Source organism: Lissotriton helveticus, chromosome 7 (assembly GCF_964261635.1).
Source record: "Lissotriton helveticus chromosome 7, aLisHel1.1, whole genome shotgun sequence".
NCBI classification, from domain to species: Eukaryota; Metazoa; Chordata; class Amphibia; order Caudata; family Salamandridae; genus Lissotriton; species Lissotriton helveticus.
The window spans coordinates 67,154,398-67,179,972 of record NC_136068.1 but is presented as its reverse complement, the minus strand read 5'-3'; the positions used below and the strand labels follow the sequence as shown (position 1 = coordinate 67,179,972).

The following is a 25,575-nucleotide window of genomic DNA, read 5'->3' as shown; positions in this document are numbered from 1 at the left end:
CAACTTAAGCTTCTCGCTTTTGGGTGGGAAAGGTCTTAAGAATGCTTTTTTTCCTACCCATGGCAACACCGGTTTAGTTCCTACATCTAGAACTTGGTCTGTAGCCTACAAATGTATGCTGGGCTGCTAATGTGATTTTTTTATCAATTTCATTTTGTCTCTATTTCCTAAAGCTCAAACTTTTTAAATTAAACTGGCTCAAGCTTTTTGGTAAATTTCTTTCTGAACTGCTGTAAAATCTTGACTTGAAATTGCATGTGAAACAAATAAAAATAAATGTAAGAGATTAATGAGAATAGAAAGTATAAAACTGGATATGAATAATATTCAGGGAAGGAAGTCATTGTACACAATTGCATCTAAAGATTTGGGACCAAGAATAAATGTGTTATTTAATTTTTGCTCTTGATGCAAACTGTAGGTGATATCAGTAAAAGATCATTTCGGTCTTAAATTAGGAAAAATCTGCGAAAGTGAATGGGTATAAGGATTAACATCGTATTCTATGGCTGCGATATGAATCGAAAGCATACATTGTACAGTATGCTAATATTTTGCCCTTTTGTTCCCACAAAGAGTCAGTTAAGCTGGTACCTTTTTTGTGTTTATGGTATCCATTTTTAAGAAGCTGCCTTGGATTTCTTGACATCATGCACAATTCCGGCAATTACTCTCTCTGGTTTTCTGTAGCACGCATTGAAAAAGTGTTGAGTGGGTTTCTTTTATGAGTGCATATAATGTTATCGTGGTTATGGACATTAAAGCCTTACATTGCATTTTATATGAATAATACTCCTGTGTTTCTAAGAGATCTGGCATTGTTTAATTTGATAATAAATATTCCTTAAAGACGTGGGATAGGTACAACCCCTAATGCGGCTTGGTTCGATCACCCAGAAACCTTTGAAAAAGCAGTCAATCGGTCAGAGGGCTGGCGGACTCCCAATCACTCAGGTGCCAGGCCTTCTGTAGTAGCCCCATGAAAGGGGGAAGCACTACTTTTCCTATAAAAACTCTTTGTCACAATTTGGGGTTTACAGAAAATGACTCCAGTGACCTGCTTGGTAATGAAAAACTGCTGTGAGGTTTACTGTTGAGCACTTGAGGTAAAGGGGTACCATTTGCAGCAACCAAGGCTTGTTGGTCACCAGTCACCAGTCACCAGTCCAGTGTCTGACCCCTTCAACGCACCTGCCGGGGAGAGGGCTCATAACAGCACCTACGACTGACACTGAAAACAGCCCCGCTACTGTGAGCCTGCACCCAATTCTTGGTGGTGTCGACTGCGTGACCGCCGCAAGTTGGGCACGACCGCCCCACAGCGATGGACTGCTCTACAGCACGCCTGCAGCCCGACCGCTGCCAGTGATGACCGATACCACCTCCCTCAACCTCCTGTACTTTTGATCCAGGTAACTCAAAACTGCCTGCTGTACCCAAGTCATGGGTCCCCCAAGGCTTTCATCCCTCCAGAGAAGAACTGCCTCTGAAACCCATGTTACCGTGGTCACCCGAAACTCCTCACAGGAGCTGCCACGGCCCGTGGAGGGACTTTCGGTGGGGCGGAGAGGCAGGGCGTGGGAGGGGCAGGATGGGGGGGTGCTAAAACCTGGAGTATGGGTAATTGAATTCGTTTTCTTTATTGAATTGTTTACTCACCTTCAATTATCCATACTCCAGTTTTTAGCACCCCCACCCTGACCCTCCCCCGCCCCGCCTCTACGCCCCACCGAAACTCCTTCCACGGGCCGTGGCTGCAGAGGAGCATTGCTTTCATTGATCACAACGGTAAATGTGTTGGCAGTATACCACTATCTAACTCATTTCTTTCTCCAAAACCAATGCATCCCACGCTAACTCATTTATTTTTCCACTGACCGTGATGGTAAATGTTTAACGGTGTTTTACGCCTTGTGCTAAAATACTGAAGAATTGCAATTCTCGAACTATAATGCTTTTATTCGAATTACTGAAACTGAACAAAGAATGTATCGGCATTTTGAAGTCTTGCTTCTCACAAAATATATAAAGATACTTGTATTTTTCTACAAATTGGTCTCTGATTTATTTGTGAGTGTGTGGCTCATTTCTAGCCTCTGTGTGGGGCAACAAATGCTTAGCACAACTCTCTGATAAGCCTAACTGCTCGCCCACACTCCCTCAAAAAGAGCACTAGTACCATCTGAGTTTACCTCTGTACACCAATTGGGGATCCACTGGACTCTCTGCACAGTGCCTTTCGTTTTACTACCCTATATAGAGAGCTAGCATCCTACCCTTCCCATTTAACTCCTTAAATCTTGTACCAATAACAAATCGAAGACAGTAATGCAACCAAAAATTACTATAACTTGTCAATTCATCTTACTGAAGGTGCACTGATCTCAGATATTTCTAGATGCTATTATTAAATGGTCATGTGTTGTTGAGGGAATCGTTTTTGTACTGAAATATAATTTGGAATTATTAAGCATCAGTCATTTGTTGAAATTCCCACCCATTCACCCTGTTGATCGTATTGATTGTTTTCTTGAGATCTTCCGGACTGTCTTCCATTCCTTGTATAATTTTGAACTGCTGTCCAAATTCTCATTGGGAGGTGTATGACTTTGGTGGGCCTGTGAGCTAGCTACCTCTGCAGCTGTAAGGGAAATGATACTTGCATATCTACTTCTCCATCATGGGAACCTTCATTAAAGTCATGAATATTGAACAGTGCCTCTCATGTGCAAGATCAGAGAACGCTTACAAAATAGAAACAATCTTTTATCTAAACAAAGGTATCTATGTTTATATGGCATGCGTATACCTTTCGAGCCTATCTGTAGGTTGCGTTGACAGAATATCATGAGATTTTTCTTTTTAAAGTAGGCAAATCAAAGCAAAATTGCTACTTGACCAAACTTAGATATTATGTTTCCTAAATTTATTTTTTCTAAAGCAAAGAACATGAGTAAAATGGAGTCAGATAGGCTGCATCACTTCAAACCAGAATTGAAATTTGGCATTGCACCTTGAAGGTTACTTCCAGCCATGGGCACCAATTCACCCAAGTGCCTATAGTAGCAGAACTGATATGACATACCCTTTGACCCTGCTACACTGCTTCACAGCCAAAGTGTAGCCAATCAATTTCTGAAGTAGTGACCTACGTTTCCCATTCTTAGAAGATGGAAGGTGCAGCAGGAATGGAGTCAAAGCCATATAAATGAGTCTGTCTGGTTTCTTTATTTTTCATAGTAGTAGAAATGGGCATCAGCCAACGCGTTCCGTTCCAATAAAGGAACTTCATCAGGGCTTTGCATAACAAGTGGAATATCCAACACTTTCCTTAGTATAGCAAATAGTCAACTGGTAGCAATTCGAAAAGGAGCCCTACAATAATGGCCCAAGCAAATTAGATCCTTGTAATCTGGATGTTCTCCTTCCGAGTGCACAGCAAGTACACCCGATAACAGTATATACATGTTTCCATTTCTGCGCTGCTCTGCTACCTATCTGCTACCTATCCATTTCTGAGCTACTGAACCACCTAATCATTTCTAGGTCAGTGTGCTACCCATCCATTATAGAGCCCCTGGGTTGCCTCTTTATTTGTGAACCGGTCTTCTGCACCTCCATTTTAGAGTTTATGAACTAACAATATTGTGAGCCATTAACTCACTGTTGCAGTCTATATCTAGGTCCAACATGCTCAACATTACCACCAGCATGGACACTGAAAATACTAAGAAAGAAGCGCTAGACGGTGAAGAGGCTGCCAGCCAACCATCGGATGTTCATTCCTGATTTCAGTTTTCTATTCCAGGATTCTTTCCCTTATCCTTTGCCTTCAATATTTTACTTATGCACTGCCATGTTCAGACATGTATTACAGTTGTAGCACAAAGAATCTTTTTGAATGTAGGTATTCCACTGTCCAACTCATCTGTTTTATTTGTATTGTCTCTGTATCATGCTGTGTATATTTTCTTTGCAAAAGATTTTACAACTGAAAACAATAAAAACTACCCTTCCCTGCTCTGCATTGTATCTGAAGGGCATAAGAAACAACAATAACATCAATGACAGACTCCAGCTTCCGGGTGGGGACTTTACTAGAGCGCTTTATTCCCGATCGGCCGGGCGCCATCTTGTGGGCCCGTCCAAGATTGCAGTAACTGTGTGGCGGGCTGCGAGTGTGAGTTTGGGGTGGGAGGATCGTTTGACGTTGGCGACGCCGCTTTATGCTTCGGAACGTTTGGGCGGTCTCTGGTCTACCAAGGGTTTCGACCGCTGGGATGTGATTGGGATCTGTAAGGTGGGTGACGTGTACTCGAACGGTTGTGTGAAGTCGTTCCAGGCCCTCCAGGTGGAATATGGTTTGAGTGGTAGGGAATTTTTTCGCTACCTGCAGGTCCGGCACGCCCTCGCCTCGGTCTTGGTTCCTGATGAGGCCCTGCCTGAATCTTCCCCCCTCGAGGACCGTGTCCTTGATGGACATCTTCCCGATAGTACTATTTCTCTGATTTACAAGAAATTGATTAATAATCGGGCGGACTTACTGGTCCGACTTCGGGAGGCTTGGGTTGGCGATGGGTTGGAACTGGACGACGAGGATTGGCAATCAGCACTCTCTTCTCCCAAGGAGGTGGCCATTCCTGCCCGTCTCCGCTTGGTTCAGCTTAAGATTCTTCATCGAGTCTATGTCACTGGTCCGCGTCTGGTTACGATGGGCTTTTCTTCGGATGGGCTATGTAAGCGTGGATGTGGTTTGACTGCGACCTTTTTACATATCCTCTGGGAGTGCCCGGTTGTAGCTGCTTATTGGACTGCTGTGCTTGAGGTGATGACTGCTGTTACGGATGTGGCTCTGCGGCCGGAGCCTCGACGATGTCTGTTGAATGTGTGGGAGCCCACTGACTACTCTGTGGCCCAGATCAGATGGGCCACCCTTGGTTACATGATTGCGAAGCGGGATGTCGCGCAACTATGGGGCGCTTCCAGGCCCCCTGAGGTCTCGAAGTGGGAGGACAACATGGACTGGTCCATGTTTCGTGAGAAGACGGTTTATGTGGCCAGGGGCAGACCCAGGGCGTGGACGAAGGTTTGGGGCCAGTGGAATGATTATCGTGGGGGTATCTGCACCCCTCCCCTTGTAGACACTGCTGAGATTGTCCTTTCTCCCTAGACTAGCGTTCCCAGAACCTTTCCATAAGGTTTTTATACCTCCGGTTCCCCCCGCTGCTCCCCTCCCCCCCTCCTTCCGAATTGATTGGAGCCTCCGGGCTCTGGGTGTGTTCTCCTGATCGTGGAACCGTCCCCTCCGTTCTTTGGGCTGACCTTAATCATCGTGCATTCGCCTTTTAGTGTTTGTGTTTCTTTTTGTATAAAATAAAAATACGACTTGTTTTGTGATATCTGTAGAGTAATGCTTTGTACTCGTGCTGTACCTACCCGCGGGTGTGCATTTTTTCTTTCATGCATTGTGTCTTGTTATTAGCGGCCGGCCCGTGAGGTTGTAGGCCCATTCTTGTACTTTTCTATGCTTACTCCAATAAAAGTTTTTGAACAAAAAAAATAAATAAATAAAAAAAAACAATAACATCAATGTACTTTCTTTTTTATCATCAGTGAAACAGAAGTGCAAAAGAGAGTTTACTTAAGACGTTGCATACTGCTGTGTATGGAGTAAGCTAATAAATACATCACTCACTCAACAAACTTTCCTTCATGTTTAAAAAACAGTCAAATCACACGATTCTCAACTAACCAAACTTTGATTCCTCAAGCACAGCTAACTTTAAACCACTCCATCATCTTCTGTGGCTCCGTAAACCTAGTGCTAGAACTTTAGCAGAACAGCTGATCTCTGACATATACAAAGATAGTCTTCTAGATAGTCTTGAATCTGGCTTTAGGGCATGGAACAGTATGAAATCCGCTATCCTAAAAGTATTAAAGAACGTACACCACATCCTTAATAATGGTGAAACATGTCTAATGGTTCCCATCAACCAAACTGCAGCATTTGACAAAGCAGATCATAGCAAAATAATTACAATAATTAAACACCACATGAGATTTACAGGAAATGTCCTAAATTGGTTCTCTCTTCCCTGAGAGACAGGTAACTCCTGGTAAGTATAAAGAACCACAAACCTAGACCGGCAAATTTACCATGTGGGATTTCACTAAGATCAATCATCACCTCAGATCTTTTTAACGTTTACACGGATCTGCTTGGTGTGAGCATTCATCAGTACGCTGGCAACACACAGTAGCTGAATTTATCCAACCTACAAGACATCACAACTCTAAGAAATTGTCTTTCCAGGGCTAACACGTGGGTGAATGAAAATGTTTAACCTCTCTGCACCAGAAAACTTACTATCAAAATCAGGAAAAAAGTTAGACTCATCATCACTACTAAATTATCTGAATGGCTTCTCTCCATCTCCAGCTTTATCAGCCTAATCTCTGTATTTCACTATTGTCACTATAAACAAAATATTGAGTTTTTAATATTGGGATACAGAAATATCAGAAAAATAAATATTATGATCTGTATTTTTTTAAATTTTAAAATGGAATTAAAATCATCATGGTAACTGTAAGGATAATTGCATGTTTCTAAATTGAGTAAATTGTACTGCTGCTTTTATGGCATAACGGTGAATAAAGTATTCTGAACCTAAACCATAAATATTGTGATACAAATTCAAATTCAAATTCAAAATTATCTTTATTCGGTTTCCATAATTTGTAGAAAAACCATAAAAGTTCATATACAAAATACAGGATATAAAAACAGTTAAAATCAATGATGGCCTACATACATACATTGTATTTACAAATTTGTCAAGTATTCAAACATTAATTAAGTAATAATAAGTACAATCAAGTTAAGAATGCCTATATAGCAATCATTAATCCAAGTTAGGAAAATGATTAACACAGACTTTCAAAAAGCAAGCTATAGCTTTAGCATATATTTCATTTTCCAAAAGCTGCAGCACTAAAAAGGCTGGGCGACAACCACGAAGGCCCAGAAACCTTAATATAGGTACAATCCATCGTTTGCGTGGTGCAATATAACATTTACAAAAAAACAGTATATGGATTGAAGATTGTAAAGAAATACCATCACATGGACAGGCAGATAAATTCGTGGACCAATCGTTCTGTTGGGGGAAAGAAATTAACCGGTGGAAAATATTAAATCTAACACGGGTCAAAAGGAATTTTTCATACGAAATCATACTGTATGTTAGATACGGTTGCAATGCAGAGACCACCTGGATGGACAAAAGATGTTGGACTGAACTTTTTCCTATTTCATTTAAAAGGCGCAACTCGCCTAGATGGGCTAGACAGACCTTTTTTAATTCTTTTCTAGGCAGCTCAGATATAAGTGATGGATCAGTAAAGTATCATTCGAGGCTAAGATCTTCAAATAATTTTTTCACGTAGGCTAGCCATCTGATTTTATCCATATTGTCAAGTGACAGACAGTCCTGAACTAGGGAACGTGTTAGCTCGATCTGGTACGTAGGCCAGATCCTGTGCCATAACATAATCAGTTGGATTTGCATGATATCTGTTATGTAATCCAATCCTAGCTCTAGGTGACATCCATATGTCGAGGTGCTCTTAGGGACTGCGAGTAAGTACCTCTAAAAGGTATTCTCAACCTTCTGTAATTCATCCACATTGACATGCCCCCACACACCTGAGCCGTAAATTGCGACGCTAATACATTTGGCCCGGTAGATTTTTATCATTTCTGAAGGAGCTCTCTTCCCTAATTTCTGTGCGAAAGCCACTAGGGTAGTGGTGGACCTCAGGAATAACAACTTCCTAGAATTAATGGCTTGTGTCCATTTGGATTTATTGTCTATTAGGATCCCGAGATAGGGGTAAGATGTAGTACATTCTAATACAGTGTTATTGACATATATATCCTTAATTTTCTTCAGCCTTGGGCCTGCATGCATAGCATAGGTCTTCTTTATATTTACTTTAAGATTTAGACTATTCATAAAACTACAGTATTTATTTAAGGTCCGCTGTAGCTGAAGGGGAGTTCTTGCGAGAATCACCGCGTCGTCGGCATATAGTAGTGCTGGGATTGGCCGACGACGAATTGTAGGAAGGTCTTTACTCCCTTCCAACATAGTTGCTTCGAGCCCATTAGTATAAAGTGTAAATAGGAAGTACATATTTTCCTATAAGAAGTGTTAAGTTCAAAGCCTGATCCACTGTGCCCAACCCTTCTCGAAACCCGTATTGCAGATCTGAGATTATTTTATAATCAGCTAACCAGTCCTGAAGTCGCTCTAATAGAATGCGGCCTACGACCTTACCAAAAGAATCTAACAGTGAAATAGGTCGGTAACATGTTGGACTTTGTCGATCGTCTTTTTTAAAAATTGGCACTAAAATTGAAGTGGACCAGGAATTGATTAGTCCCACATTTTTTGCAGCTTCCAGCACTATTGTGAGAATAGGGGACCAGAGATCTAAGTTATATCTAAAAAGATCCACAGGGACCCCGTTGGGCCCTGGTGCTTTCCCTAATTTTAAGGCTTTTAAAGCATTTAATACCTCCGTGTGAGTGAAACTTAACTGTAGTGGGTAGACTGCATCTCGTGGGAGTAATTCCCTCCTATCGTTCACAGAATGCTCTATGTTCACGTCTAAATCCTGACTAAATATTGTTGAGAAATGGTTAACCCATGTTTTAGCATCTATAGCAACATCTAGCTTTGGGGTATCATTTCTATCGAGAAGGAAGGGAGATTTAACTACTTTCCAGAAAATAGAACTATCATTCATTAAGCAGCTATTATGTAGCTGCTTCCATAGGTCATTCTTTATCTCTTTTTTGCGTTTTTTTAGGGCCGCAACATAAGCCTTTCTAAGGCTAATGATTTCTTTCCTGTCCCGATTGCTTTTACTTAATGCAATTTTTAGTGCTGAATAGGCTTTTGTGCACTCGGGATTAAACCAGCCCTTTTTTGTGTTTCTGTTGTTCGAGTGATTACAAAATAGTTCTTCTTCTATAATTTTATTGATTGCTTTGTAACTAGACAGTATTTGTTCAGGTTTAGAGTTGGGATCAAGACAAGTTTCAACTGAAGACAGGGCACGTTTGACTATTTTGGCCGTCGTGAGTTCTCGATCAATTTTACCCCACTTTAATGCAAAGCCATTAAGTCTATCTAGTTTCAGGGTCTGCTGATCCAGGAGACTCAAGTAGACAGGGTGCTCCATGATGATAGGTACACATAATATTAAACTAATGGGGGAATGATCACTTATTACATTGTTAATAATGTCAAACTTCTGGATTGTTGGTGCTAGGCTATAAGAAGCAAGTACAAAGTCAATTGTGCTATTTAACCCCCTCCCATGAAACGTAGAAGAAAAAATTACAGGTGGGGTTACCAATTCATTTGCAAACCCCATCTCCAAACCGAATATAATCTCATTCATACGGTTACCAGGTTTGGTATGATAAAAATGCGTTAGATTATTTCCATCCTAGTCCTGAATACCACAGTTATTAGTACAATTCTTTTTGCACAAAAATAGATTAAAATCACCGCCCCAAATCAATTCAAACAATTTATTCATGTACTTTGTTCGTAATTCTTGTAATAAAAAGGAAACCTTGTTTAAAACATCAATTAAATCAGTTGAATTCAGATTGTTATAGAAATTTACTAGGAAGTAAATAGACGTTTTATTTATATTTAACATTAGAATCTGGTAGTTACTTTCCAGGCTCAATGGGACAAGTTGTTTAAGTGCCAAAGTATTTGAGACACATGTCGTTAGACCCCCCTTCCGTCTCCCCGAAGCAGATGGAATAGCCTCGGAGAAATAAGTCTTGTATCCCTCTAAGTGAATTGGGGAGCTAAGCCAGGTCTCTTGGAGACAAACTATGTTGTGTTCCCTCACCCCTTCCACCCACTTGTCATTCGTAGACTTCGAGAGTTGACCTGCTATATTCCAGTAGACAATGTTAATTTTCAGGGCATTTAAGTCAGACTTGGTTTGTATGGGCTGGAGGGGTAGCTCTGAGTTTAATAGATGTGTTGGCTGATCACTCTCCGACAGCCCTACATTTAGATGGAGGACCACAGTGTCTGTTATTCATAAGGGATCTGAGCTAGTTGGGCTATGAGTAACAAGATTAGGTGAGTCGTGGGATTTGTCACAGTGCTGTACTTGCGACTGACTATGAGCCATGCAGTTAGTCTCTCCTAATGAATCTCCTGTTGTACTATCTCCCAGTTCCAGTCATTCATTGTCATCTAGCCCTGAAAGAGCATTGAATCTATTATAGATGGGTATGGACTGAGGTACCCATTGATCAATAAGAGGATTTCTCCACTTTGTGGGAGGGCGGTTGTTTCTTCTAGGTGGATAAAAAAATCCTAGTGGTAATATGTTTAGCCCTATAGCATCTATGGTATGATTAGCGCCTATTCTCAAGATTTCATTGACCAGCAATTGTGATCCAAATGTCAGTACTATACAGTCCCCTGACAAAACCTTTTCCCTTGATCCCAATCACTGTACACGTCTGACCATCTTGAAGTCCTGGAATAATTGTCTATGTAAACCTACCCTACTGCTTAACCAATGTAGTGATTTGTTCTTGAGTGATATCCATGATTCCTCAGTGGGAAATGTGTTGTTAGGTACGTTTCCCAGGAAAATAATGTAGGGGGTGGCTTCTGATGGGAGGTCTAGATGAGTATCCGGAGCGGGTGGATCATCGTTTAAGGGAGTCGGAGAATGGGCTTGTCTGAACTCACTCAAGGTGCATGGTGGGTGTATCTGTCGTAGAATTACTTGTGAAGTTGTTGGGGTTTTGTTCTTCAAGCTATTCTGGGTTTTCAATAAAGGCTGACCCCTTTTATCTGTTATCTTTTTATGTGCTTGATTAATCTGTGGAGTAGTACCTGCTGCAGGGGGTATGTTCGTAGATATAGTGGCCATAGCTGAATGGTCTAATGTTACTAAGTGAATGTTTGGCAAGTTGTTATAATGCTCAATGCTGTTTGAGGGTGAGCCCGTTGCTTTATGCTTGTTGTCTAAGAGATTTTCTATGTTGGCCATTCTAGTTGTGAACTGGTCCAACCCCAATCTAACATACAAATCTAGTCTCTCCACCAAGGATGTCAGATTCTGAATCTCGGGCTTATAATCAAATTGAGTTGTTAGGGGAGTTGTTGACTTGGCCTTTTGTTTTGGTATGGTTTTTTGCTGATCTACCCGTTTCTTCCCCTGTGGGATATATTTTATTTGCTTTTTCAGTTTTGGCGAGCGATGTGTTATGTTTGAAGTAATGACTTTCTGGGCGTCTAATTTTTCATTCGCACTTGGTTTCTTAGGCTTTTTTTGAGAGAGTTGTGTAGGGGAATCATTAGTAATCAATTGTAAGTCGTCAGAGCCGTAATAAATAAATACAGCCATTTGATGAGTTGAAGTTCTTTTCCCCTGGGTTTGATTATTTACCTCGTGGTGTGACGACTCTTGACTAAGTCTAGAAGAAGCCCCTTCAATTGATTCCTCTACAGATAGAATCTGCTTGTCTAGGAGACCTACCGCACCTGTTAGGTAATCTAGTATGGTTTGCTGGGTATCGGTGTTAGTCTTTATGCCTTTTGGGAATGCTAATTTCCTTTTGCCCATAATTTATACTAAGTTAGGCTGACTATCAGGTAAAAACCAGCAGACACACAATATCAATAACAGTAATGGAATAAATTATTACCCAGGGCAAGAAACCAAGGGACCAGGCCCAGCCCGGCCTCCTCCGGTCTAAGACGGGCGTGGACGGGCCCGCCCTTGGCCCGGGCTAAGCCCGCGGGCGTCCCATGCCGCGGAAGGCACCCAGGTCTTTTAAGCGCCTCCTGGCGCTGAAGTGTGACGCGTTGGTAGGGCGCCACACAGGAAAGCCGGGAAATGTAGTCCCCTGGCCACACAAGACTGCCCCAGCTGTGGCGGAATTCGAAGCTGATCTCTTCGCTCCAGCGGATGAAGAATGGCCTCAGGGGGAATAGGTGAGTCTATTGAAGTTCTGGCAAATATCTGTGAGCCCGGTAAGTCGTGAATGCTGAAATATTGTTGTTAAGAATATAATTTTTTTAGGTAAGTCTTAGGTAAGAATCTTATTGTCGTTAATATAGTTTTCAATAATATAGTTGTAAAGAATCTCTTTTTAAAATAATTGAATTCTCTTTTTATTCATATATTTATTGTATGTGTTATTGCCTGTATAACTGTTAATAATTTTTTAATACAGTCTGTGATTTTAAGTGATTTTGAACTTTTATTTTAATTGTATCGTATAGTGTAGTAGTGGGTAGTTGGGTATGTAGAGGATGGGTTGAAAAGTTAATTTTGTAATAATTATTCAATTCATTAATAATTTCCCAGTAAGTATGGGATTCATACTAATTATGCATATTATGTAATACTCATTTTATGAATAATAATATTTTAGGTGTGGGTTGCTATGTTTGTAGGGGTATAGGATCGAAAGTTAATTAGGTAATAATTAATTACAATGAATTTGTAATGTATTATTTAATTGATTATAAATTATGACAATTGTGTTATAATCATATGTTGTAGTTATATTTTTGAGTGCGGAATACTAGGTTCATAGTGGTATAGGGTGAGAAGGTAATTAAGTAATAATTATTAATTCATTATTAATTACTAGCAGCCCGTCCCGACCTTGTCCGGGTGCTTTCAGGCTTCCCCCTACCCCCGCCTGCCCCGATATTGCCCAGCAGCCCGTGCCCCCGCCCGCCCCATCCCCCGCCTGCCGCCTGGCCCGACCCTCGCCTGGAGGTGTTAGTCCCCGTCCCTCTCCTGCCCCGACCCCCGCCTGCCCCGACATTGCCTTTAGTAACTCCCCGTCCCCCGCCTGGCCCGACACCCACCTGCTTACCTCATTCTCCGCTCCTGAGTTGACAGGTCCTCGCCGCTCTGCTCCTCACCGCCTGTCCGCCGCCGCTCCTCCCCCGCGCCATGTCCGCCTCTCCGCTGGTCTCTCACCGCCGCTGGCCTGTCCGCTGCTGCTCACGTGACCACTCCTCCCCCGCGCCATGTCCGCCGGTCCTCTGACGCCGCTTCTCGACGTGAGCACGCACGTCGCGGCCGGCGCTACTTTGGGGGGACTATTTATTTATTTATTTATTTTTTAAAATAAGTTTTTTTTTAAAGTTTATATAGCCTATAACCATCTACACACCCTGCCGATTTCTACGGTGTATCGGGTGTGTAGATTGGCGCAGTGGTTCCCGTGTTTACTTGCCTCAAAGCCTGCAAGTTTCTCCTTTATTATAGTAGTATAGATGTAACAAAAAGATGTTAATATGTCACTTCTGTTCTTGGATTTTCGTCACAATAAAATACACTGAACATAATCTTCACAAACGTTATTTACAAAACTTTAAGCTATTGCCATTATAAATTACAATAACTTTTATTTAAGTATTAATTATTGAAAAGAAATTAAAAGCCATTGTTATTTGTAATATCAATACATGTAAGTCACGTAAACACAACACATATTGCATTACAAATGCTATAGATGTCACATTTGCGAAAGGTATAACTATTGGCATTGTAAATGACAAAGCTAATAATTTAGCTATTTTCAAATACAAAACATAAATACAAAATTTGTAATTTACAATACCAATAGCCCAAACTTTCCTAATGCAAGACCTATTGCATTGCAAATGCTTGTTTCTAACACTTCCCTACCACACACACACAACTACCACCACTGCCCCTTATCAGCCACCACTAACCTCAACGCCTCGTCTGGGGTAGCAAGCACTTTATAAATGCAATTACAATTACACCTCGGGCATCTGGGTGTTATGCACTCCACGTACAGCTAGCTGTCTTATGTTTTTTACCCCTACATGTTCAGCACTCTGCCTTATTAATTATTAACCCTTCGCATCATACACTGCCTCTCTGTTGCTCTTCCTCAACTTGCCTCTGTCCTGTAGAGGCCTCGCATAGTTTTGTAAAATTTCTCTAAGACCCTACATTTCCACTCCCGGACGTTCCTTTAACAACATATTGTAGTTTCAAACTTAAGCCCACAGTGTGCCGATGACCTTACACAAAACTACAATTCCCAGAATGACTTCTTTTGTTCAGGTACAGAACAGGACGGACACTGTTCTGACACAGAGTCTTCTGGTAGCTGTGGCTGCGCACAGTCCTCCTGTTGCTTCTAAGCGCTGTGCAGTCCCCCCCGAAGCCCCCTCCTCGAGCAGCTGTGTTGCTCAGACTGGGAAGGAGAGACTTATTTCCTCGGGTGTAATTGCAGCCGCTGAGCGCGGCAACAGGCGGTTTAATGAGTGAGATATAATTCAGCACTTGCCGCACTAATTGATGACAGCTATGAAGTGCTGTTAGCAGGCTGGGGATAGGGAGAGGAGATGGGGGAAATAGACAAGGCGAGGAAAGAGGGATAGGGGGAGGCAAAGAGGGAGGGGGAGAGAAGAGCCGAGGAGAGGTAGATACAGAAAAGGAGAAAAAGGATAGAGCGAAGGGAGGCATAATGAAAGCACGGCCTCTGTCACTTTGTGGATGCAGGTCTCTCACCGCCGCTGGCCTGTCCGCTGCTGCTCACGTGACAGCTCCTCCCCCCCGCGCCATGTCTGCCGGTCCTCTGACGCCGCTCTGACGCCGCTCCTCGACGTGAGCACGCACGTCGCGGCCGGCGCTACTTTGGGGGGACTATATTTTTTTTTATTAATTGTTTTAAATAAGTTTTTTTTTTAAAGTTTATATAGCCTATAACCATCTACACACCCTGCCGATTTCTACGGTGTATCGGGTGTGTAGATTGGCGCAGTGGTTCCCGCGTTTACTTGCCTCAAAGCCTGCAAGTTTCTCCTTTATTATAGTAGTATAGATTGCACTGATTAATATTCATGCACATTATGTAATACTGAATTATTTAACCTGTATTTTAGTAGTGCGTTGCTAGTGGGTGCTAGATTTTGTAGGTGTTTAGGGTGAGAAGTTAATTGCATGATATTTAAAAATGATAATTATGATTGTAAAATGATATGTTCATTGATTAGTAATTATGTACATTGAGTAATATTTATATATATCAGTCATATTTATGGTGTGGGCTTCTAGGTTTGTAGGGTTCGTAGGTGGGAAGTTAATTACGTATTTATTCATTAACAATGTATTAATAATTATAAAATCTTTTTTTTATTGATTATCAATAATGTACATTGTTTTATACTCATTTACTTTAGTTAGTTACAAGTTGCTTGCTGGGCTTTTAGGGGTGTAGGGTGGCAAGCTAATTAAGTAATAATCAAATCCCCATAATTTTTAAATTGAAAATGATTGCATTGTTTATGAATTTAGCAAATTGGTTAAATATTATTTTATTTAATAGATACCTATATCTGTTAAGTAATAATGTTTATATTAAGAGTTGTATGTATTTTCTAAATGTATTTAGTTATGCAAATATGTAAAGCACTTTTCTTATTGTTGCATAGACTGGAGTAGGAATAGGAAATCTTACCCCTCCATAGTCCAACGCTTTCCCTTAGTGTTGCACAGACTGAAGTGGAAACTGTAACGGTTACTCCTCCGAAGTCAACTGCTTTCTCTACTGTTGCACAGACTGGAGTGTGTATAGTAAATGTAACCCCTTCGAAATCCAAGACTTTCCCTACTGTTGCGCAGACTGGAGTGGGAACTCCCCTCTGAAGTCTACCACTTTCCCTACTCTTGTACTGTTTGGAGTGAAAATAATATATTTAACCCATCGGGAGTTCTACAGTTTCTCTACTGTTGCATAAACTGGAGTAGCAACCGTGTATGTATTACTCCCAGACTCAAATACATTTCCTTATATTGTTTAATTATATTTAATATTAATATTTGTTTATCATTTTAATTTTATAGTATTTGTTTATCAAATCAAATAGGCTTTATTTGGTTAGCATGAAAGAATTACAATAAGTACAATAAATACATGCACGCCTAAAATACAAATTCAAACAGACTTGCAAACAAGAAGTCTCTGACCCAGCCTAGTTTACCTAAAAGCATTCAGTTGCCCATTGAGTTCCTAAGTCACAAGACAGCCTTTAGAAAACTAGCAACGTTAAAAAATAATATCACCAGTAAGCAACTGTAAAAACAAAGGAGCATGTCAAACTTGTTTAAACTGATGGGCCTTTAAAAGGGAGACAATATAAACTGTCCTGGGGACTTTAAAATATCTACAGAACGGAGACACTTGGATACAGCCGCAGGGTGCTAATGGGTGAACGTCCTGCCAGCCCCGTGGGGCTGATAGCAGCTGTGATAACAAGTTTAGCCTAAACGTCTGGGCAGGTACGACCATAGTTAGAGGTTACAATGGTGAGGTAGGAATCTGTAAATTGGGTGGTTTCCAACAGAGCATATCCTCGCCCGACGGCTTTTGTCGAGCCACATACTCCCTATCCAATAACTTCTGCTGCAGAAACTTTTCACTTACCCAATTGCGGTCGGCTTTAATGAACCCCCTAGGGTCAGGGAAGAGCTCCACCCCTCCTAGACTCTGAAAAGTTGCCTTGGTATATTTAAACTAAGGCATACGGTGTTTGTAATCAGGAGACAAACAATCAAAACCTCTTTATTTAGCAAGGTTATAGTATCCATAAGAAACCTAGCCCCTAATTCTTCATGTACCACATAGGAGGGAATGCACTGAGGGACACTAAGTAGTTGCCTGAATAATTTGTTTTCTAAAACTTATAGAGAGTCGTGCTTGATATATCCCCAAATGTAACTCCCATAAGAGACTCTCAAACCACATTTTGCCAGGTATACTTGCACTAGGGCCCTGATGGGCTTCCTACCCAATCTAAAGGCAAACCATCACACTGCCACATTAGCCCTTATTAGGTCAGGCTTTTTCCCATTTAGTAGGGTAGTCCAATGCATCCCTGCAAAAAAACATGACGTCATTCAATATGAGAAGGCATTGACCTGAGATAAGATCAGTGTCCCTATCTTAAAAGCTTTTGTTTTGTGGAGCTAGGGCCTACCATCATCACATGAGATTTACCAATGTTAATGCATAGGTCTAGTTCCCCATAAAATCCGCAAAGGCGTTAAAGGAGGTCTTGGAGACCCGTAGCAGTTCTTGCCATTAACACAGCACTGTCTTCCTTAAGCAAGACTGGCATCGACTGGCCTCCTAACCGCAGGCAATCTGCCCAAGCTTTCACTAGGACCTGTTCAAGCATATAAATATACAATGTGAACAGAAAGGGTGCAAGAATGCACTACAGTCTGATCCCCCCCCTGTTAGTTTTAAAGCTGCATGTACAGTTTATACAGCTTATAGATGCTGGTACTGCTTTCTACTTCTCTTTGTGCAATAATGAATTTTTCACCCCAGGATTATTAAAAAATGGAGCCATTTCAATCACAGTTGATCATAGTCCTTAGCTCATATACCAACGTAAGTCTCATTCTCCAAATATTCCACTTCTCAAGTGACAGCAGATTTATCAGGACATGCTGATGACGGCGTTACAACTTGTGGAATTTTTGGAGAATGAGACTTGCGATTGAAAAGGCTCTGTTTTTGAAAAATACTGGGGTGAAGAATACATTATTGCACAAAGAGAAGTAGGACACAGTACCAGCAGCTATAAGCCGTATAAATTAATGAGCCCTGATGATGTCCCAAGGAGGACGAAATGCGTAGGCTGTTTTTTTTTTTTGTTGAACTAATGATCTGGATGAATAAAGATTGCATTGGATTTATAAATTGATGAACACTTTGTTGGAATTTGGACTTCGTAAATTCCCTTGCTTTGAATTGTGGAGAAATTATTTTGGTGAATAAAGAAAGTGAAAAGAAAGAATCTGACACGGCCTTCAATATTTGATTGGTGATTTTTTGTTAATTAGACGCTCCTTCCATGACTATTTTCATTTTGGTACGTTATTGGTCTGAACGGTGGGCCATAGGAAGTGGAGCGCCCGAACCGACAAGGACTTCATTGGCCTGTTAAAGAAATATCTCACCAGTGCATACTAAGTGTTACCCTCATCGTTGTTTAGTTATCAACCACATTTTACCTTTTGTATCATGTTCAACCAAATTCCAGATTCATTGGAAGAAAGTCAAATTATAAATGTATATAGAAACAAGGATAAGCCTAATCCATTGAATTATCACCCTATCCATTGATGGATACAAGTGGGAAAGGGGTTTTTAAAGTCATTCTACACCATCTGGAGACATGGTTTATTGAAAACAAACGCTAACTAGCTGATCAAGTTGGATTTTGAGCTCATTGTTCAACAATTGACGATATTTTATCTCTACAGCTCCTGTGTGAAAAAATACATATAAAACGATGTGTGGATATTAGTTGTGCTTTAGAAGAAGTGGATCATCCACAATTTGATTAAAACTAAAGAACTTGAATATCCCTTACCATTTGTTGCAAGTGTTATTAAATTTACACTTAGACAATCGATTACAGGTGATAATGGAAACAAGTAATGAATTAACATCCAAAATTCCAGTTTATAATTGTCTAAAACAACTTTGTGCCCATGCCCCCTCCCCCGTCCTTCTCATTGTAGCTACCTGACTTTCTGACCCATGTAAAATGATTTAACCCTCTCTTTGAAGTTAAGAGATTCTTAATTAACAAACTAATGTAGGCAGTTGAACTAGGCCCTAATTTATGGTTTGGTGAGGTTACTCCATCTGTCTGGCTGGTGGAGGACATTACTTCTGCCATCCTGAAAGGACTACCGTGAGAAGTTGGCCTGGTATATGCTGTCCATTAATTAAAGTGGGTACCGTGCACCAGTCCAAACAACCCTTAGGATGATTTAGGTCAAAGATAACCTTAGAAAACTATCCATGTGGTAGCTGTAGAGGGCAGCCTTCAGGCTCAATCTTGAAGGAATGTTAAGCGCTTTACCAGAATGCAATCTTATTGTATTGGTTAAATAAAAAGAGAACCACACAGTAGTTATAAAAATATGTATTTACTGATATAAATCTATCTAGTACGACGCACTATCTCCTACCCGGAGATAGTCAGAAAGCACACAATACTTAAGCACAGAAAGGACAGTAATAGCACAGTACACAGTGGGCGCCAGAGGGGACCAAGCCACCAGTGGTATAAGAACCATGACTCGTGTCAAGACAGTTTAGAGGGGATGTAGAATTGCTGGGACCCCAAGGAACCACCCAAGGTGAGTAAGAGGGACCCCACAGAGGACGGGTGAAGTGTGGAAACACAACCGCATGCTCCGTACAAGTCTAAGTGCAAGTCGAGGTTAAAGGTTTAAAGTTCAAGGACCCTTCCCAGTGGTTTTGAGGAAATCCTGTGGATACTAGAAGGTTGGAGAGCCACCCCACCCAAAGGTACAGAAGTACCGGAGTTACCTATCCCAGGGAAGCCAAGTGCATAGGTCTGAAGTGGCGTTGGAAACAGCTGTCGATCTCAATGGGGAACTTCAAGAAAGTGCTGCTGGAGGAAGGAAGAAAAGTGTCCCTTGGAATCCAAGGATTGATTCTTGTAGAGAAGAACCTGCAAGCAGAGGTGACAGAGTCTGGGTCACTCAGGAGTGACCCGGGGCCCGATAGATGAATGCCCACCGATTTCGGGTGCTTCAGGTGCGTTGGTGGAGTTCTTGACTCTGCAGCTGTGGGGACCAGGAGATGTAGAGGATGTCCAGGAGTGGGATATGAGCTGTGTCACGAAGGATGTAGAGTGCTGAGGGGTCGGTGTCCGGCAGGGGCATCAACAAGCCTTGGCAGCAGCAACCCACGCAGAAGGTCAAGGATGTTTGCGGTTCGGACCAGCAAGGTCCAGGAGACTCACCAAGCACAGGAAAGTCAGGGCAAGCCTGGAGCAACCAGGGGAGCCAAAATAAATCAAAGTTGACCCTCAAATGGACCAGGAGGCACAGGAGTCGCTAGAAGACCTCAAGCAATTTCACCAAACAGCTGCCCACGGAGCACTCGGTGCAAGGAGGCCGGAGTTCTTGGTAGGAAATGGTACCAGAGGATGGGGCTACTCGGAGCCCAATGCACTTGTTTGGGAAATGCCAATAAGCCTATGCACTTGCAAATGTACGCGTGGCACAGGGGTTCAGGTAATGCAGCTACCACGAGGGATTCTGACCTCAAACTTGGTAAGAAGGCAGCTCAGGCCTCGAAGGACATAGTAACCCACCTCCTGTGTTGCTGGAGCCTTCAGAGTCCATAAGATCTCAGAGTCAGCAGACCGGACAGTTGCTTTGAGGTGCCTGCAGATGCATGGGAGTGACTCATTTACTCCAAGGGAGATGTCTTCAGCTGTCCTTGATGCTCCACATGTCCTGCATGGATCCTGTACAATGTACAGGCACAGACAATGCTTCAGACTGAGAGAGAGACAAAGGCGGTCCCAAACGAAGTCCAGAGTGTCCAGATGGTCGAATTTCAGTGGTTTCTGGCTCAGAATCTTGTCCACGTCGAATCTAAGGTCCTACAATCAGGTAGGCCCTTATATAACAACAGAAGAGGGTTGGCAAGATTCAGGGGACCCTCCAAGGGGAAGGTTTGGACATTGGGGAGGTTACTCCCATGTCCTTTGTCCAGTTTCGTGCCAGAACAGGAGCCACTGGCTCCCAGGACTGGTTGGAATCGGACTATGCACGGGGACACCAAATGTTCCCCCCATGCAGACTTTCAGGTGCTGGCAAGCGAACCCACCCAGCCCTAATACACTAAATCCTCTCTGAGAGGTGGTCACATCTACCTGTGACAGGATGCCTATTGTCCTGCCCTTCCCTGCTCGAGCTTGGCTCAGCAGCAGTAGGGCAGAAATGTGTCTCTGGTCGGCCGCAACCATTTTGTGCTGCCGGGGACTGGAAGGCTGGTACCGGGAATACTGGGGGCCCCACGAAGGTTGCTTCTGAGGGGAGGAATCATACCTCACACACCAATTACTGGTGTGGAAGTATGATTCCAAGATGTTTGACATCAAACACGATGGGGTTGGATGCAGCCATTCTCCAGATAGACATTGTATGTGGTTGTATAATGTAGCTCTACCTATATGTATAGCTGCTTCACTGACAACCGTGGAGAATGGACTCCGTAGGCTGCAGGGGTGTCCCACTCATGCAGGGGCACCCTCTCACTTAGAACCGAACACCGTGCCTTCAGGATTGTCAAGGCCTGCTATAGGGGTGAATTATACGTTTTAAGTGCAGTAACATTTACATATAACAAACCTTTATCTTTCGTAAGTTGTTGAAGCACCAACTTACACAGGCGGCAAAGGCAGACATGTAATTCCATTTAAATGATCTCTCAGGGGTGGAATAATACATGCTTCAGCCCCTGGGAGGCCTCTGGGGTATCTATGCCCCGGGTACATGAGTACCATATACTAGGGACTGACAAGGGTACCCCAGTATCCAATCTGAGGTGTACCTAATACGTAACTTAACAAACGTAGGGAGAAAGCAGATAGACTGGGGTCCTGATTAGCAGGATCCCAGTCAGACTAGTCAAAAACAGTAGAATATCAAGCAAAAAGTGAGGCAAACCAGAAGAAGCAGATCCTACTTTCTACAACTACTATCCACCAAATTTAGACATGACCACTGGCCCAGCAGCCATCTCTGTACATTGAAAGGACCTGCCATCATAGCAGCTACTTTCAATGCACAAAATGTTTTGTGGACAGCCGCTTTCATTTTTGATAGCAGATCACCAAACTTTTAACACTTTTTTGATGTTCAGAAACAAACTCCAAATAGCAGCACTTTATTCCTAAATAAATGCAAAACTAATGACCGCACACTCTCATCTCTAGGTTTTTTCTGGACAGGAATAAAAAGACATTAAACAGCCCACCTTAAATAGAGTCTGCAGTGTAATGCACTTTCTCTGATGGCCACTACTCCATCAGGGAGTAGGAGGAAGGTCAAGGCACATCCATCCCTAAATGAGCCAGCTGGACTGAGGATTTAGCAGAAAGAGTACCCCACCTCGTTTACTATGGAGTACCCTGTCTGCTAAACTCGAAATCAGGACCTTAGTGCTGATCAATCCAACTCCGGTGTGGTTACAATGGCAACTTGGGGCCAGATGCATCATGCATCCATTTTGCGATTCCTTATTAGCGAAAAATAAGGAATCGCTAATAAGGAATAGCAAAATGGAATGCATCAAGCAATAACTACATAAATAGCGATTCCTTAGAATTCCTTAATTGCGACTCGCAAATTGCGAGTCGCAATTAATGAATACCTCCCCATTCATTCCTATGGGCCCAGAGGCCCATAGGAATGAATGGGGAGACAATCTCAATTTGCGAATCGCAATTAGCGATTCGCAAATTGAGATTGCGAGTTCAAGGGAGCAGGGGTGTCCAAAGGACACCCTGTTGCACCCCTGATTTTGATCTGTGCACATATGTTGCGCACACACATGCCCTTAGGGCATGTGTGTGCACAACATGAAACTTTAAAATATGCACAAAAGTGCATTTTTCTAAGTTTTAGCAAATTACCACGAAGTTGTACTTCGTGGTAATTTGCGTGCCCTATTAGCGAATTCGCTATTTTTGAAACTTTAATGCATTGCATCTAAGGAATCTCAATTTGAGATTCCTTAAATGCAAACAATCGCAATTTAGCGAATTCTCTATTAGCGATTTTTGCATTTGGGATGATGCATCCCAAATGCAAAAATACCGGTCGCAAAGGGGCAGATTCTGAGAATCTGCCCCTTTGCAACCGGTTTTTAGCTTGATGCATCTGGCCCTTGGTGCTTTAGCTATTACTTAGTGGTTAATTAAGGTAAAAACAGAATTATGCTAATGGGAGCTTTTTAACCGCTACCGCGCTAGCGGGTTTTCCCGCTGTGCGCTGAAATTTAAAAATCGTGCGGTTTGTGACAAAGCCAGCTCGTCATCCGCGTCGCGCAGGTTACGCCCATGACGAGCTGGCTTTGTCATCCGCATGGAAGGGGTTAAAGCTTTTGCAAAGAGACATGAGATTCTATTACTAAAGGTTTATATTGCAGGTTTATATTGCAGAAATGCCTGCTACTCCTGTATGTGCAATTGAAGTTAAACCTTCCTTTAACCCTTTCCATGCTCATGACGGAACGATTCCGTCATGAGCACAGGCCAACCCGTTTTTCGAATCTTCAGCACAGCGCGAAAATTCGCGCCGCGCTGAAGCGGTTAACCACTACATTTAAAATAAGTAGGTTAAAGACATGACTTGGAAGGGTTACTTTGGACTTTAGAGAACATTTGGATGGTGCGATGCAGCGTGAATTATAAGTAAATCTGGGCCTCTGTTTCCTTTTAGGATTTTACATTTACTTGTCTTCTAAGAAGGTCCTTATGATTTTTTGAACGTTTCTTCAAAGTTAGGAACATATGTTTGGCTGTTTTTGTCGGCGTGTTACTCTTTTCACCAATTCCTTCAGTCACAAATCATGCTCAATCGAACAGATATCCTTCGTCTGGTATTAGGATATCGAATAAGAAACACAGGTTGTACATGGTCTTCCAGTCTTGCACGCCTTAAAGAACTGTGAGAGCTGAAAAGAGATGGCACGCTGAAAATGTATAAACACGGATGTGGTTGCCTCACATCAAGCTAGGTGAGCTTGAGAAGCATGAGACCTTAGGGCCTTATTTATGAAGCCTTGCAACAGTTTTGCGCTTCCGGTGTGTCACTTTTTGTGATGCATCGGCGGTGTAAAACATGCCTCATATTGCACCCTATTTACAAAGTGACGCATCTAAGCAGATTTGTCACTTTGTAAACCCCTGCGCTACATTATACCTGTTTCAGGTGTAATGTATGCAGGGTGGGCGTTCCCGCCATAAGTAACCCTCGTTGAAGTGACGCAGTGAAATCTACCAGATTTCACACTGCCACTTCCAGGGTGCAAATGCATCAATACCTTACGCCTGCCTCACAGCAGGCGTAAGACTGACGCAAGCCCTTTCACATGTGGCTTGCCCCAAGTGAAAGGACACTTTGCTGGAGTTGCGTCACTTTTGTGACACACTCCAACAATGCGTCACTTTGCGCCATACAGATACGTCAGAAATACTGACGTATCTGTAACTCCTTGCGACATGATGCGTCATACAGTAAATATGGTATACAATCTTTACAACACAACTTTTACAACGCACTACCATTACAACGAAACTTTTACAACGCAACATCCATTACAACGCATGCATTTACAACGCAGTCATTACAACGCATGACACTACAATGCACACCACTACAACGCATACCATTACAACGCAGTCATTACAACGCATACCATTACAACGCATAGCATTACAACACATTATACCCTTACACTATCCAACACTTACCCTACTGTTGCACCCCCTGGAGTTAGAATAGTAATTTTTACCCCTACACTATCCAACACTTACCCTACTGTTGCACCCCCTGGAGTTAGAATAGTAATTTTTACCCCTACACTATCCAACACTTACCTTACATGTAATGCAATGTAATGCGTTGTAATGGTATGCGTTGTAAATGTAGTATGCGTTGTAGTGGAATGCGTTGTAAAGGTAGTTTCAAAGAATTCGTTGTAATGGCATGCGTTGTAATGGTGTGCGTTGTAATGGATGTTGCGGTGTAAAAAATGCGTTGTAAAGGTAGGCGTTGTAAAAGTATGCGTTGTAACGTCATACATCCAGTAAATATGACGCATCAATCATGTTGCAAGGAAGGCGCACTGAGAAGTGATGCTATGTTGCTTTCACGCAGCGATGTGTCACTTCTCATAAATGAGGCCCTAAGGGCCAGATGTAGGAAGGCAAATACCGGTCGGCCGTTACCAACCGGTATTTGAAGATGGAGATGTAGGGGCATGTTAAAATACAGATTCAGTAATTTTACCGAATCGGTAATTTTACCGATTCTGTAAAATACCGAATCGGTAAAACTACCGATTCTGCATTTTGACATGTAGGTAGCACTGCAATCAGTGCTACAGGGGTTTAAGAATTCGTTATTTACCACCAACTAGAAGTTGGTGGTAAATAATGAAAACCCTCTAAAAAGCATTTTTTTTTGTTTTTTAAACAGTGGCATGTTGCAGACATACATACCCTAAGGGCATGGATGTCTGCAACATGTGCACCCATGCACAATTGAGGGGTGCAACAGGGGGTCAAAGTGACACCCTGCCACCCTTCAATGTTTCCCCCAATTACTGAATCGGTATTTACAGATTCGGTAATTGACATTCATTCCTTTGGGCCTACAGGCCCATAGGAATGAATGGCAATTACCGAATCGGTAAATACCGATTCGGTAATTACCGAATCATACCGATTCGGTAATTACCGAATCATACCGATTTGGTAATGAAATCGGTAAAATTACCTAAATCCTGATTGCCAGTTCTTAAATACTGAATCGGTATGATTCGGTATTTAAGAAACAGTAATCTGGGATTACCTACATCAGACCCATTGTCTTTTAATC

General features: G+C 42.2%; 1 protein-coding gene across 1 annotated transcript in view; it reads right to left on the bottom strand.

The window, feature by feature from the left end:
- Positions 1 to 25,575, bottom strand: part of LOC144768928 (alpha-2-macroglobulin-like protein 1) — a 451,046-nt gene that overhangs the window by 225,674 nt on the left and 199,797 nt on the right. The gene's annotated exons all lie outside the window — the stretch shown is intronic.